The 15,595-nt window shown below is 41.1% G+C and overlaps 1 long non-coding RNA gene across 24 annotated transcripts; it reads right to left on the bottom strand.

Moving 5' to 3' along the window:
• Positions 1–3,447: 3,447 nt before the first annotated feature.
• On the bottom strand, positions 3,448–14,954 carry LOC123136450 (uncharacterized). Of its 24 annotated transcripts, none has more exons than XR_006466955.1 (17): positions 14,764–14,954; positions 14,041–14,680; positions 13,713–13,954; positions 13,452–13,570; positions 13,300–13,347; positions 9,638–13,211; positions 9,471–9,543; positions 9,257–9,310; positions 9,013–9,126; positions 8,302–8,474; positions 6,861–7,053; positions 6,403–6,536; positions 5,999–6,305; positions 5,068–5,184; positions 4,822–4,883; positions 4,001–4,185; positions 3,448–3,803 (listed from the first exon to the last, which is right to left on the bottom strand). It is a non-coding gene; the product is annotated as an uncharacterized lncRNA (long non-coding RNA). The 24 variants fall into 24 exon arrangements; XR_006466956.1 differs by having other exon boundaries at positions 9,257–9,307; XR_006466952.1 differs by having other exon boundaries at positions 9,013–9,310.
• Positions 14,955–15,595: the final 641 nt, after the last annotated feature.

The raw sequence follows: 15,595 nt of genomic DNA, 5'->3' as shown, positions 1-15,595 counted from the left end.
TACAGATCCCCTATTAAAACTTCGACGCAGGCGATGTTTCGTTTTGTTCATCATTTACGGGCCTGTTTTAATTTTGGAAACATTTCAAAAAAATCATGTATATTTTTTTTCTAATTCCAGAATGTACTTTGAATACTGGATTTTTAAAAAAATCATGTTTTTTTCATGAACATCTAGTTGATATTGTGATTTTTTTTATGATATGCGATTTTTCTTTGAAATCATGAACAATTTATGATTTCTCAATAAATCTCGCAGATTTTTGAAATTTGGTTCTTTTGAAAATCCTGAATGATTGTAAAGAATGAAAAACAAAAACAGAATTAAAAAGGTAAAAAGCAAAAAACGAAACAGAAAACAGGCGCAACCAGCCGCACATGGGCCGGCCCATTAGCGCGTCGAGGAGGAGGAGGCACGCCATGTACATTTTTTTCTAATTCCAGACTACTGGATTATTATTTTAAAATCATGATTTTTTTATTTCATGAACATCTATTTGATATTCCGAATTTTTTCTATGATATGCAAAAAATATTTTGAAATCATGAATATTTTATTACTTCTCAATAAATCCCGCAGCTTTTCGGAATTTTTTTCTTTAAAAAATCCTGAATTAATTTAAATAAGAAAAAACAAAAAACAGAAATAAGGAAATAAAAAGCAAAAAAAAAGAATAGTAAACAGGCCACCCCCCAGCCAATTATGGGCCGGCCTATTAGCGCGCGGGGGTGGAAGACCTGCGTGGCAAAAAGGTGTAGGAACCAGGGATCGAACGCTGGTCTCCTGCGTGGTAGGCCGACACCATGGCCATTGCGCTACCGGAGGATTGTGTAATATAAGTGTATCGCCCCGTAAGAAATAAACCCGTGGTGATTTTGAAATAAATCCGAATCATGTTACTTATGGATGGCATGGCGGGTAATTTATGCCAAATTCGAGGGCAATTTCTATGACGGACGACCAGAAGCACTATTTGCTTTATTAGTAAAAAAATAAAAAAAGGTAAAGATAAAGATAAAGAGGTAAAGATATACTTTTTCGTTTTCTTTGGTTTATTTTTTTTCATCGGTTTTCTGTGGTTTTAATTTGTTTCCTTTTGCTATGGTTTTCTTTATTTTCTCATTGGTTTCTTCTTTTTCTATCTTTCTATCTTTCTATGTTATATTTTGGTTTTCATTTTCTGTTTCTCTGTAGGTCTTTTACCTGTTTTCATTTTTGAACGCATGTCTATTTTTTTCTCGGTACACGATATATATTTTTGGGAGCACAAATGAAACATTTTATGCTATATGTTTGACATTTTTTCAATACATGATGTACATGTTTCTCACTTTTTAACACTTTTTTAAATACATGCTTTATACATTATTTTTTTAAAGTTCGCATGCATTCTTTTGAAACACGGAAACATTTTTATACAGGCATGAATATTTTTTTATTGAAAGTTATCAGCATTTTATGAAAAATACACTAACAAACTTCTTATACTAGGTTCACATGTTCTAATACATGATTATCATTTTTTTTCAAATACATATTTTGATGATTACTTTTTTCCTACACATTTGTACAATTTTCATGTACATCATGAACATTTTTTATACATGCTTAACTTTTTCTCAAATAGGTGGTTAACTTTTTTTTTAAATGTGCAGTGACCACATTAAAAAACTAAAAGGAAAATTGGAAGATTAAAATTAAAAACAAAAGAGAGAAGAGAAAAAATAACAAAAAAAATTAAAGAAAAAAAGAGTAAAGGAAAACATGACGTTAGCGCTAGTGTGCCAGCCCATGAATCGGTTCCCTACATTTGAGACTACCCATGCAGGGAGTAACATAGGTAGTAAACGTATTGGATGTACATCAAGAACATTTCTTATACATGCTTAACATTTTCTCAAATAGGTGGTTAACATGTTTTTAATGTGCAATGGGCACATTAAAAAACTAAAAGGGAAATCAGAAAATAAAAATTTAAAAGAAAAAAGAAAAGAAAACAAAAATGACGTTAACACTATTGTACCGGCCCAAGAATCGGTTTCCTACACTTAGACTACCCATACTCGGAATAACATAGATGCCACCTAAGCAAAAAAAATGAGGTAACGGCTAATTAATAAGAGAGACAAATAAAGTAACATAGGTAGTTACCATCATAAGGCACCTCCCAAGAAAGAATGAGTCTACAAGAAAATAAATGAGGCCATATATGATACTATCTTTATATTAGTTTGCACTATGAAGATAGTAACGTGAACTAGTAACAGCAACGTGAACTAGTAACATATGCATGTTACTGATCTAAGTTACTCCCTACTATGACTAGTCTAAGGCAAGCTTTTACCTCCCTACTATGACTAGTAGACTGCCTGTGCGTTGTCACGGGCATTTGAAAATTTATATTGGTTGCATGTAAAATTATACATACATAGAAAGATAGGCAATAACAAATAAAAAAATAATTGAAATCTAATTCGCTGCAATGTACTTCGATAAAAAAAGTAATTCATACCTATACACCTGATGCACAAAATAAAGAAGGTGGTACACAAACATTGAACTCTTTATTCTGCAATGCATTACAAATGATAATAACACTTGAATGCCTTTTTTTAATTCTTAAAATCGATTGCCTCATGAAAGCAAGTGCATTGTTATTATCCATTAATTAAAAACAACACATGAAGGATTTTTTTCCTTTAAACAAATGTCCAAGAAGTTACAACCAGAAACTTAATTGCAATATGCAATTGCCTGGCAAACTATTACATAATATGGATTTAAGGGCTTGAAACCATACAATTTATCATTTAGAAAGTACTACAGAAAACACAACTTCTAGAACATGCTACTCCTACCTCTCTTGTGACAGGTAGACATATCAATCTTTGATAACATTTTTTGTTTAAAATTTTATTGGCATTTATTTGTATTTTTATAACACTTTTTCAATTTTATTTGAGTTATGTAACTTCATATTTGGTGTACCGGCTCAAAAGGATTTTCACATAAAACTCAAAAGAAAATGGGTGTGTTGTAATAGGAGCTATGCCATAAAAGGGAAGTGAGCAACTCCTATTCAAACACCAACCAACTCAAGAGAAACCCTAATTAGACATACACTTAAACATTAACATCAAATATAAGGGTGAAAGGGTGAATGGCATGGAGCATCAATTGCGAATAAAAAGGCTAAAACTTGCCCAGAAAATACACTCCCTCCATTCCTAAATTTAAATATTTTTAGAGATTCCAATATGACATACAGATGTATATATATACATGTTTCAGAATATAGAGTTCACTCATTTTACTTCGTATGTAGTCCACATTGGAATCTCCAAAAAGACTTATATTCAGGAACGGAGGGAGTAGGTCACAACTCACAAATTCACAACATACTTTCTCCTTGTATTAGCACAAAAGTCAAATAATGCACGGTAGGACTGATGAGAAGGTATATAATATTAGTCTTATTGGTTGTTCATTATTCTATGAGAGAGAGAGAGAGAGAGAGAGAATCGACACCCCCAAATTGTCTCGTATGTCTAGGCTATCCGAAAACCCATTCCATATGTGAGAAGGAAATAGGTAAGCACATCTATAGACAGCACGCTAGATCCGGCAAAGAAACACAGTTTTCTAAAATATTACAAAGCATCCCAATGATTTGACGTTATGAATTGCTACGAACTTAAATGCTTAATACAATCAACAGAAAAGCTACCAGCATGCTTCTCCATTTTGAGCCAGTCCACCTATTGAGGACTTCTTGGTTAAAACCTGCAATCATTCTATATAGCCTGCAAAATAGGAGGTAAATATCAGAAAATAATGTACAAATAATAATTTCAGAAATATTAAGGGAAAATATTTTAGGCTATGAAAGAAAATCATCCGCACAAACCACAAGACCTTTAGCTTGATAACAACAAAGTTCAAACAATCAGACGTAACACATGAGGCAGAAGTCTTTCATGATAAATTGGTAGTGGCTCACCTCCGCTCGATGTCGTCCTCTGTCTTTGTTGTGTCGCTCCTTTTGAGTGTTGCTTCTACCGCTGTCCACTTGGTGAGCGCACTACTGACCCATCCTCACAAACAGAGCAAACTGCCAGAGCCCAAAGTTTGATGATGTTGATAGGATGCGCTTGGCATTCATGAACCTATGCTAAAGAACAAAATCTGACATTTGTAAATTTTATCAAAATATGGTGGATGCAACTACATAGATAAAATTATAAATTATTTCAATTAACTAATAATTTAAAGCAAGCATGTTCATAATATAGCAAGCCGGGTCATCCAATGTTAATTGTGCCAAGAACTTAATTTTTTTTCAATCAGACCTTGATTTTCCTTAGATGAAATTGTCTCTGGTGTGTATGAAGCATAATAAATCAATTTAAAAATGGAACAAATACATGATCAAGGATTCTAGTCAAAAATATTTCACATCAGCTAAACATCATTGCATCCGCAACTAATCAGAAGTAGTTATAAAAGTGCAGCAACTACACAAACATCTCAGTTCACAAACTGTAACCCTATTCACTGCTCCTGGTTGTGTGAAATTTCTTCAGCAAAGAGAAAAACAGAGACAGGAGAGAGCGGCAGTGATGACGTGCACCGTCTGCCCTCACCTCGCAGCCTTGCAACATCTAAACCAAAAAATGCAGAAGCGCACTGTTAATTCATTCCATTCCATTTTTGAAATTTTCATGACAACCTTGAACAGAAATAGTGATTTGACTTCCCAAGTACAAAGTCAAACTTAGTGAATAAAAACAAATATATGAGAAAGCAAGAAACATTGCTTACCTCAACCAATGACGACAGGTCTGCTTATGGAACATGCCAAACGTGAGTGTGCGAATGCTTCCCTGCAGCGACATGGCATCACATGTAATACTGTTTAAGTTGCCACATTCTTCCTCCACAAAATAAATTATGTACACCTTAGTTTATGCACCTAAGAATGACATGATGAATCATGGGTAAACTATAACCAGCCTATAGTCAACTTTTTCTTATGACATTTATAGTACAAATAAATACTCTATTCACCTTTAGGTATGTTGCATTTGCTGCTTCACAAGGAAGAGTGGGAGGCTCATGAGCTGAGACCTTGAGGGCATGTCCGAGTAGCTGAGTAGAAGAGCGCTCGTCCAATTCCCAGTTTCACTACCACAAATTCGGTAGACCAGATCATAATTTCAGTACCACAATTTAATATCAATACCATATACCCCGAAAAAGAATGGTTTCATTTTAGTAGAAAATCATATCCATCAGTTTCAGTGAAAAATCAAAATCCATTTTGAAAACAAGTGGAGGTATCTTAGTAATAAAAAAATACCACATCCATTTCAGTACAAAAATGAAAGCCAATTTCAGCTTCCGATTCATCGCAATGTCAATATTCAATTGAAATCTTAGAACCGCTGAGTCAAAATAAATATTAAATTAAAATCTTATAGGGACTTTATCCGGTTTAGGAGTTGAGCCAAGCCTATCTGATTTTAGAGTTTAGGGTTGTAGTGTCCACTTAGACAAACGAAAGCTGAAGATAAAAGAACTCACAATCCTAATTTGAATTTGCTAAAACCGGAACTGATTTTAGTTTCAATATTGAAAATCAATGCTTCTATTATTCTTTTAAGATTGATAATTGAAAAGCCATTTATTTATTTTGTTGTTGTTACTTTATGTAGTGGAGACCTAGTAGACATGCATGTTTAAAAAATCTGGTGACGTGGTTAAAACACCCCTGCAATAATCCTCAGATTATACTCAATCTAGGAATCTATACACTATCTAATTTTGTCAGTTTATCGTTAGCTTGTGTTTTGACTTCAGGTTTGTAATGTACTTGGACATTAAGAATCTAGAAAATCATAATTTAGCCACAAATTCATTTGGAGCTCATGAATAAAACCTATAGGTACGTCATGCCACTTGATCAGTGGTACAACCTCGTGAATAAGTCAGAGCTTACCTTCAGATGAGCGGATTCCGTTGTCCCAACAAAACCGCCCACTTCGCTGAAGTGTTGCTGCTGCTGAAAGGCAGAGCACCAACACTCTGAAGACGTCGATCAAGTGCTGGTCTGTTCGTGGAGAAAACAATGACTGGGTGGCCTTCCTCTGCCCAGGGCTGCTGGCTCGACAGGGGGTTGGCACCAGGGGGGTGGGTCAGCACCGTCGCCCATGGGGCGTCAAGCTCCGACAACCGGACATCGCATGGCTGGGACCCGCGCACCCCCACGGCTGTGATTTATCCTATTCATGGGCAGGACCAGCCAACTGCAATTTGAAATGAACAATCATTTTGCCATTAATATCTAAGATAATGATGTTGTACAACCAAACAAATAAAAAAATCGAATGGAGTGGTATAAACCAGAGAGAGGGAGAGTGGAATCCTTGATGAGCACAGGGGCAGACGTCGCTGGCAGTTTTTTCCTCAGTGAAACTGATTGTGATAACAAGCATGGTGGTGATGCCAACAAAGTCCTATAAATCCGATGGCTTCCCCTGATGACAGGGTCACACAAGTCAACAACTCATTCATGAACTGTAATTTTATATGCAGCAGCAAACAAGATTGATTTTTTGTGTTCAAAAGTTGAATAGATTCCACTTGAACCTCAAGAACAAAAAGAAACCTCGCGCTTACTTAAGCATCGATGAGTGGCAACAAAGGGAAAACAAAGTGCGAAAGAGATGTTAACTGCAAACTGCAGTATCTTCATATGTACTTCCCTTGTAGTTTTTTCTTTCTACAGATTCAGTTGGGAAGGACCCAATGGCCAATCTGTTGATACAATAAACATGAGAAATACAACTTAAGCACAATACCTTCACCAGCTGGCCATTGCACGGGGCAGCACGACAATCAAAGAGTCAGCAACTAAGCTGGTAGTGGACGGGCTGTCAGGCTCTTCCACGTTGTGCTCGCCGGTGCACCCGCCAGGCAGCTGGCCGCCTTCCCTCAACTCTGCCCGCTCACTGCCGGCAGATCAGCACATGGTTGCATCAGTCGGCAATACAACTGCCCATCAAAGAAAAAAAAAATTAGCACAAAACTGGGATTAAGAAAAAATGAAACTTGACATAAACGCCTAATCTAAAGCTGCAATTGGAAAGCAAACGATGTTAGCTCAGATATAGGGTACAGCAAATGCATTTTCTCTGCAAATTTATAAACCAGTAATATAACCACAATTGCAGTACAGAAAAAGGGAACAGTTGGTTTGATTTACAACAGATATACAACCATCCACTTGCATCATAGGGTACCCTGCTCCCTCGAGCATCCAGTTGAAAGGTATTCACTAGCCATGGGGAACTCCACCCAGATTTACAGGCAGAAACATATTGGTACACAAAATTATGCTAGCCATTGAAACTTTAATCATACAAAGATTTGGAAGACTGAATCCTCTTGTTTTTTGCTTTCCGTACATTCTCGAATTTTTTAGTTTTTGAGATGGCCCTGGCAACTGCTTTAATTTTCCTCATACTTTTGGTCCTTTAAGTTCTAGTTAAAGAGACAAGATATGGCCGTGGCAACTGCTTTCATTTTCCTCATATTTTTGGTCCTTTAAGTTCTAGTTAAAGAGATAAGTGATCAGATAAAAAATACTCATTGTACATGCATATGCCAAGAATATGAGTCCCTGAAGAAACAGAGCACACTCAAAGGCAAAAAGGTAAGCCATAACAGAAGGAAAGCACGAGCGCAAACTTGGGTGCCACTAATTCACTTTCAGGAGCACATCGGAAAACTTTAACCAGAAGCCTTGGAGGGTATAGGAGAATAAAGAATACCATAGAAGCATAATTCCACACAACTTTAACAGGAAGCCCTAGTCATGGTCTGACAATGAGCAAAAGAGTCTGACAATTCAAATATCTGATATTAGCTTTAAACATCTGCTAGATTAGGAAGATGTAACACCAGTGACATATTTACTTTTATGTATACCAGTAGAACAGCTAACCTAGAAAATGTTATGGACAATATATAGTGCACTGTGACCTCTAATTAGATAAAAAGAAATATTTACCTATTCCTATTGCTGCTTCCTTCCTATTTTTTATTGCAACATAACAATAAGTTCCTCAGCTTTCTAGTTTCAGTGCAAATTAAAATCAAACTGGTTGTGTGAACATAGAAGCATTTATTCAGAAATGAGGAAGCAACAAGTGAAGAATGCCTAAAATTTAAGGAAAATGAGCAAATAAATGGTCATTAATATTCCAGGTAATAGCTGCGGAATGGAAGAGGATGTTTGACCTGAGCTTGAATGGAGGCAGGATAGCGTTCTGGATGACCATCCCGTGGCGGCTGCTTGGCAGATCGATAGGCGGCTTCTTGGCAGATCGATGGCATATTCAATGCTGGTCGGCACGGTGGAGCGGTGCCATAGGGAGGACGCTAGATTGGAGATCCGTTCAGTTGCCCGCGCACTGGGTTGATCAATAGCCCGTGGCGGCATGAAAGCAAGCGGTGATCATGAGCATTTCATTTTCCATGACAGATGACATGTATAGGCTATAGCTGGCGAGCAATTTTCTTGTTTGATAGTCGTCGTTGACACATAGATGTGCAACACAAACCGAACCCATGAAACCATGGAAACATAAGTTCAGGAATAGAAGAACTAAAATGGATTTGTTCAGTTTGGTTTAAAGATGTGTCAGTTAAAGTAGACTACACGTAATCAAGTTGCTGGTCCTAACCACCATACATAAAAGAGCCCATACACATTTCACTAAATAGGAGAGGAGCAATCATTTTTCGCAATAGCTAAACTATAACTGTATCCATCCAAATATCATTTTCCTCAGCTTTCTCTGTCCTTTCCTTTTTATCTTTCTCTGAATTTATCTTTTACCTCTACCAGTGCATATACATATGGCATTACAGCGCAAATAGAGTAGGTAATCACAAGCATGTGCAAACCCAATACACGAAGAATCATATTTGGTACACAGAGAAGGATACCTCTGCAGTCACGGCATTGCAAATACGCAAAGAATCATATATATGCTTATTTTCCATATAACGCCAACGTATTCCATATAAAATAATTAAACAGCCTGAAAGCTGCAACGTGTACTGACATAACAGAGAAACTCCAATCACTATCTTTCATAAGAACACATATCAAAAGGGTGACAAAGAAAGATTTAGGCCACATCACTTCCAACAGGAAGAAACCAAAAGAGGGAGTGGGAAGGAACGTAACCTTAATAGTCAACGACATAGATGACCCAGCAACTAACCGAGGAAATAAACCCTGCTGAAGCAAAAAGGATACGAGACAAGGAGTGACAAACTCAGAGTCATTGAACAAAAGGGATTTAGATGGTTCATAGAAGTTTAATATAAGAAGAGATAGAATCAACCATAACATCAAAATCAAACAGTAGGAACAAACGTGGGGGAGAGAGAGAATTCACCTTGTTCCCCATGACCCAACTCTTTGTCAAAATTCTTCATCTTCTTTTCTGTCTCAGATCTTCACACATCATGCTTAAAAAAACGGTAAACCAACAATTGAAATCAGATCATCGAAAAACTAAGGTAAAATTCGAAGGAAGAAGATGGCGAGATGCAGATGGGCAACCTAGATTGAGGACGATAACGAGGGTCGACGAGCAGCGTTAGACACATGACGCGAGCGCCGTCTGGGCCTCCGGCCTCGCTGCTCTTTCCCCCAGTGCCGTCTCTGACTCCTCCTCGGCGCTATCGACCTTAGGGCCCCATGGAGTCAAGCGGGAGTGGGGGAAGCGGGCGGTGGATTGAGGGTGCTGGGGTTGGGGTCGCAGTCGGACGGAAAGACAGATCCGGCGATGATGTAGCCGTCGCGCGTGACCCGACCTGTGCGCCGCAAGCAGGCCCAACGGCGGCCAACGAGTGCCGCGATGGGGAGGAGGTAGGCCATGCGGGCAGCCGAGTGCCGCGCAGATCAAGTTGGCCGCCGGCGGGAGGCCAGCTGACGGCCACCATGAGCGAAGGTGAAGATCGGATCGAGGGGCGGAGAAGCTCGCGCGAACGGACTTGGATTTCGACGGGAGACGCGTCCCTGCTTTGAGGAGCCGCCTTCGCCGCCACCGGCGGCGAAGGCGTGGTTGTGGTGGGGGTCTGTGACGGCTAGGGTTGGGGGGCGCCCCAGTGTCGCCCTAGGAGGAGAGCGGAGGTGGTGGGTGCGTTTTTTTTTGCGTGCGGGAGGTAGTCGCTCAAGGCACCGTGCGTTCTGCCGTGCGTGCGTGCGGGTCGTGCCCGTTTTTTTCGCTGATTTTTCTTTGTAGATTTTTTTTCGTCTGGTTCTGTTGCTTGCGAGGGGAGTAAGTAGAGGCATCCTAGGTGGTTTACTTTGAGTTTTTTTTTTGCAGCTCGTCGGTTCAGGTGGAAGGTGAAAGGGAGGACGAAAAAAACCATGATAAGTGAAACAAAAATTGATCGGCGGAGACTACCAACTAAGATACTAGAAGTAGAGGATAGTGTCACCGCTCGTGCGCCTCGCTCAGGCCGACCCAAGAACTAGGCCAGCGCTCGGTCGTGATTCGGCTGTGCTCGCAATTCTGGGGCGGCTCAATTCGACAGCATAATGGCCCAAGACGGTCAAAAGCCTCTAGAAGCTTCACAAAACTGGCTGGGAACATTTAGAGAGAAAAAAAGCGACCACAACCCATTTATACTAGTAAGCGTGCACGTGCAACGCACGTAATCTTATGAATTTCTTCTCCTAATTACCAAATCATTTTTTTCATAATAGCCGTCATAATAACATGTATAGTTTTAGATACAAATGGTCTAAACTAAAATTTCATAACAATCTAAACTGAGATTTTGTTAAACACCCTTCTCGCAAGCTAGATGTGTCCATGCCAGTGGCACCCTCCCACCACGGTTTGTTTCACCCATGGTGCTCTCATTGTGCCCCTTGCACCGCCTTGGATTTGTGTCTTCTTCTTCCCAGTGCCACACATAGCCCTACATCTCCTCTCTCATTGCACCACATTTTCTTTTTGCGTGTTACGGGGTAGATTTTATCCACCTTAATATAAGCACACATCACAGAGGCAAACTCGGATCGCTCACCACCTTGCCAACCGAGCAAGGCGCGGCCCTCTGAAGGAGTATGCTAAATCTACTTATCTTTTATCAACAAGGGTAAATGTTCAAACGGCATCATATAATGAACCTAAACAGAACATAGCAAAAAATAAGGAGATAATATCCTGAACTGAAAAGTTCGACGCGAGGCGATAAGCAGCTTCACCAGCTGGTTTTCTATCATTTGCCCTGAGGATTGGAAACTTCATCGTTCCAAGATGTATCCTTCAATACTTACATGTGAGTAGTTTGTTGCTGGTATTGACAACAGGTTGCAATTATGTTCACCAGCTGGTTTTCTATCATTTGCCCTGAGGATTGGAAACTTCATCGTTCCAAGATGTATCCTTCAATACTTACATGTGAGTAGTTTGTTGCTGGTATTGACAACAGGTTGCAATTATGCCCCCCCCCCCCCCCCCCCAAAAAAAAATACAAGGACGCATTTTAACAACTTTTAGCTCTAACTTCTCTCCATATTGCCAAACTGTCTCTCAAGGAACAATCTAAGAATATTAGAGTTGCCAACATAAAATGTACTCCCTCTGTAAACTAATAAGAAAGTTTAGATCATTACTTTAGTGATCTAAATGGTCCTATATTAGTTTACAGAGGGAGTACCTGTTAAATAAAAAAGATTCTTATTTAATTTCCATGCTAATATATATCTGAACAAATATTTCTAAGAAAAATAATAATTATAATATATTTTTTATTCGAAATTGTTGACTCAACTAAAAATTCAAAGCGGAAAAGAAGAAGTATTTCCATTTATCATGTACTTGTGATCCATGTGGCGATTAGTGCAAATAATACAAAAATAAACACATTTCAAGTGTAGAAAACTTACAACTTTTCAGATTTGAAGAACATCCATAATTTTGTACTAAAGAGATCTTACTTGAGGATGGCATCGTTCAAATATATTCACACAGTTCACAGCCCACATCAGTAAAAAAAATCTCTTTATGTTGGTATTTCAAATGAAAATTGAAATTACATAATTTCGTTTGTTCATCCAAAAAACGGAAACATGTTTGTGCCTCACTGATTAGCTTACGATGCATGCTATGCATGACTAGGTTCCATTGAACATACATGAATCATACTATTAGATGGCATATATTTTTTACTTTTGTTCAAACTGTCTTATTTTGTTGCACACAGTAATGCCAGTAATCTAGTGCTTCTATCGTTCTTCTTAAGAAAGAACCTTCTAATGGACGTCATGGAAACTTGCGCAATATACATAAAACAAAATATTGAAAAGTACGCACAAGTGCACAGTCAGCGCAGAATTGATTACACCAAGGGGGATGATAAACTCTAATTCTTGGGGCAGCACATCCAAAATGATGAATGTAATCCTGAAAATCAAATTCGAATAGCTTAGCACACTCCGAATATGAGAGGAATTCCTGCATCTGAAATTCAGATCATCAATGTACCTATGGTTCATCTGCTGGAGGATCATGTTGCACAATATAATCCCAAACCAAGGCCATATATCATCATTAGGTTCAACCCGTTGGCCCAATTATCTCATGACAAGGATTGCTATAACTGAAATGCCATCTTGTATCTGCTACCATGCCTAGTTGGATGATGAAACTGCTAGGAGATGTTAAGTTTTTCTCGCTCTGAACTTTGTGCTGCTTTATTAACCTGTCTAACAATGCTATTATTTCTGTCTATATGCTAGGCGCCGGCTTACTTTGTTAGGCAAACAACGTAGATTCATATCAAATACCTCACATGTGTGTTTTGGTCAGGTGTCCGATCACTAATGGGGGCGATGGTGCAGTTCATACTTATGTGTGATAAATTCTATTGGTTCAGCAGTCAGTATACAGCTACTGAAGTTTGTTCATCTGCTTGCAACCTACGTGGCCACCACTGGCCTCTAGCGCTATGACCACCTACCTCCCGGATCCAAGTGATTTGTGTCAAGAACAATTTCAATATTTTCTTGATGTATTTTCATAAGTAGACATGTTCAGGCCGTGGACTGTTCTAGCCATCGTCGTCGCCGTCGTCAAGCTGACCAGAGAAGTAGTAGTACAAGATGGCAAAGAAGAGCACTGCAAATATTGGAAGTAGGGTTAGTTACCATTGGAGCAGGCAGAATTCTAGCCTGAACAGGAGTTGGGTTGTTTGCAACTTCTATACCAAACTCATTTGCACGTTGGCAGTATTATATTTTTTGTCCAGAGCAGACTAAGCAAAAGGAAACACGGGATCAGTGAAAGGTTCGAAACGAACTAAATCGACGCTTTCATCTGACAAAAATCACACGCAGAAAAGACAACAGAAGAAATCACCTTGCGAATGGAGGCCTCGCGCCCAGCTGGACCCTGGCAGGCTGTCGCCATTATATTAGAAACCTGGCTATCATCGAGCTTCTTTTGGTACCGCTGTCCTGAAACTATATATTGCAGACCTGAAGCGCAATGGCAAGTGTATCATTAGAATATATGCAAGGTACATTGCAAATAGAAAGTGCATTCGAAGTTCAGAACATATGAAAGTGCTTGGTGTAGAGCAGATTAAAGTATAGAGAAGATGAAGTCCATTTCACAAACCTCCACTGGAAGATAGTTGGGTTTCTGCTCTGTACCAACTTGCAGGCAGGGGAGAAAACGTAACGTAGTTGCAGCTTGTAGGTTCCTCGAAAGAAGTCCCTCACAGGCTTGGTTTCGCCGGTCGATAATTCGAACCTCGAATCTCTGCTAGACTGATTTGTCAAGCCAGCGATGCGGTATTTCCTGCGCACCTCTACTTGGTGGGTGACCACAACTCTCGGACCCCTGAGGGCCTTCTTAATCTGCAGCGGAACGTGAAACCATGACCTGTCATACCACCACAGCAGCAACTTGCCCGCGATATATTTGATACAGAAAATATGCATACCTTCAGATAATGAAGACCATTAGTGCCACGTATGAGATCTCTCCTGTTAAGAACCTCCCCCAATGAAATCAGTCAGCGACACAGCTCGATGAAAGCAGTCAATGACATGTCTTGTTGTCAGGTAAGGTGACCTCAAATTCCTTGGTGTTGAACCGCAGCTCGTCGGCAGTGTACAGGCTCTTGCAGCCTCTTTGGCAGTACCCACGGCCACAGCCGCCATCACCGCCTGCTTGGTAGTACCCACGGCCACCGCCATCTCCCTTGTAGTAACCACGGCCGCGGTCGCCGTCACCGGCACGGTCACCGGCTCACCGCCTCCCTGTCCTCGGTAGAACGCCATTGGGATTGCCGCTGCTCGTCCACCACCGCGGCCTCCATAGTACGGCTCGCCGCCGCCGCCACAATAGCCCGCCTGGGCAGCATCGGGGTTGGCCCGGTCACCGCCACGCCCCACTCGACTCGCCATCTTCCCCTCACCAAGCGCAAGCACGCACGCACATACCGGAAGCGAAGCGACCCACCCACGTGCGCCAACCAACTCTGCCTTGCGTCAGGGGAAGGAGAAAGAAACCGATGGAATCTTTGGTCCAGCAATCGCGAGGAAAGGTCCGGCGAACCTTTGGTCCATGGCCACGGCGTCCTGCAGCTCGGGAACAGAGAGGGAGAAAGATTAGTGAGGGGAGGGGGAGAGAAGGAAGGAGGAGCGCGTTGGGCACGGCTGACCGTGAGAGGAGGTCGTCGGTGGCTTTCAGGAGCGCGAGCAGCAACCGAAGGCGAGGTGGATGGGGGGAAGCGCACGGGGGGAGGGGAAGGGAGGAGCGGCGGCGCAAGGTTGTTGCGATCCGGAAATTAGGGAGGCTTTTTTCGGAATCGGTGGACGCGGAGCGCGGACGATGGGCAGACGACGACGGGTCTGCTCGGCAGAACTTTTGATCCAAGACGTTGATCGGAAGTTCGGAACGAGACTACGGATGTAATATGGACAATAGGATGTGTTTAAGTTAATTTAATCTAAGGGTCCCGATAATCCTGTGTACAGTTTGTTGTGTGGCTCTAGAAGAATACATGTTTGCTTTTTTAATCGGAAATGTTAACGCCCACACTTGTGGGCGTTCACCATCCCGACCACACGCAAGCATCTCCGTTGACAATTTTGTGCACGAATCTTGGAACAAACCGGCCGGTTTTCTGCGCCACGTAGGACGAGGCGCGTGTGCGGTGTGCAAGTCAGTTCGCCCGCACGTTGGTTGCCATCCCGCGGTCAGCGGTTGCCACTCGGAGGCGTGCGGTGGAACTGCTATGCGCCCGCACGCCACGATCTGACCGCGGCTGACGTCAAACACGTCGCACACCTCTGCCCCCTCTCCCTCACGGTTCCATTTACTCACCCGCACCGCAGTTACTGGCACAACCCACTCGCATTTGAAACCACTGGAGGAGAAGGCGAGGGGAGAATGCGACGGTGGAGGCGGAAGAATCGACGGTGTTCGCGGCCGTCGGTGGTGCTCGCCGGAAAGGAGCGGCTTCGCCGGAGCGCTTGCGGGTTGAAGGTAAT

The sequence above is a fragment of the Triticum aestivum genome, chromosome 6B, assembly GCF_018294505.1.
Source record: "Triticum aestivum cultivar Chinese Spring chromosome 6B, IWGSC CS RefSeq v2.1, whole genome shotgun sequence".
NCBI classification, from domain to species: domain Eukaryota; kingdom Viridiplantae; phylum Streptophyta; class Magnoliopsida; order Poales; family Poaceae; genus Triticum; species Triticum aestivum.
This window is presented reverse-complemented; position numbering and strand designations above follow the sequence as displayed.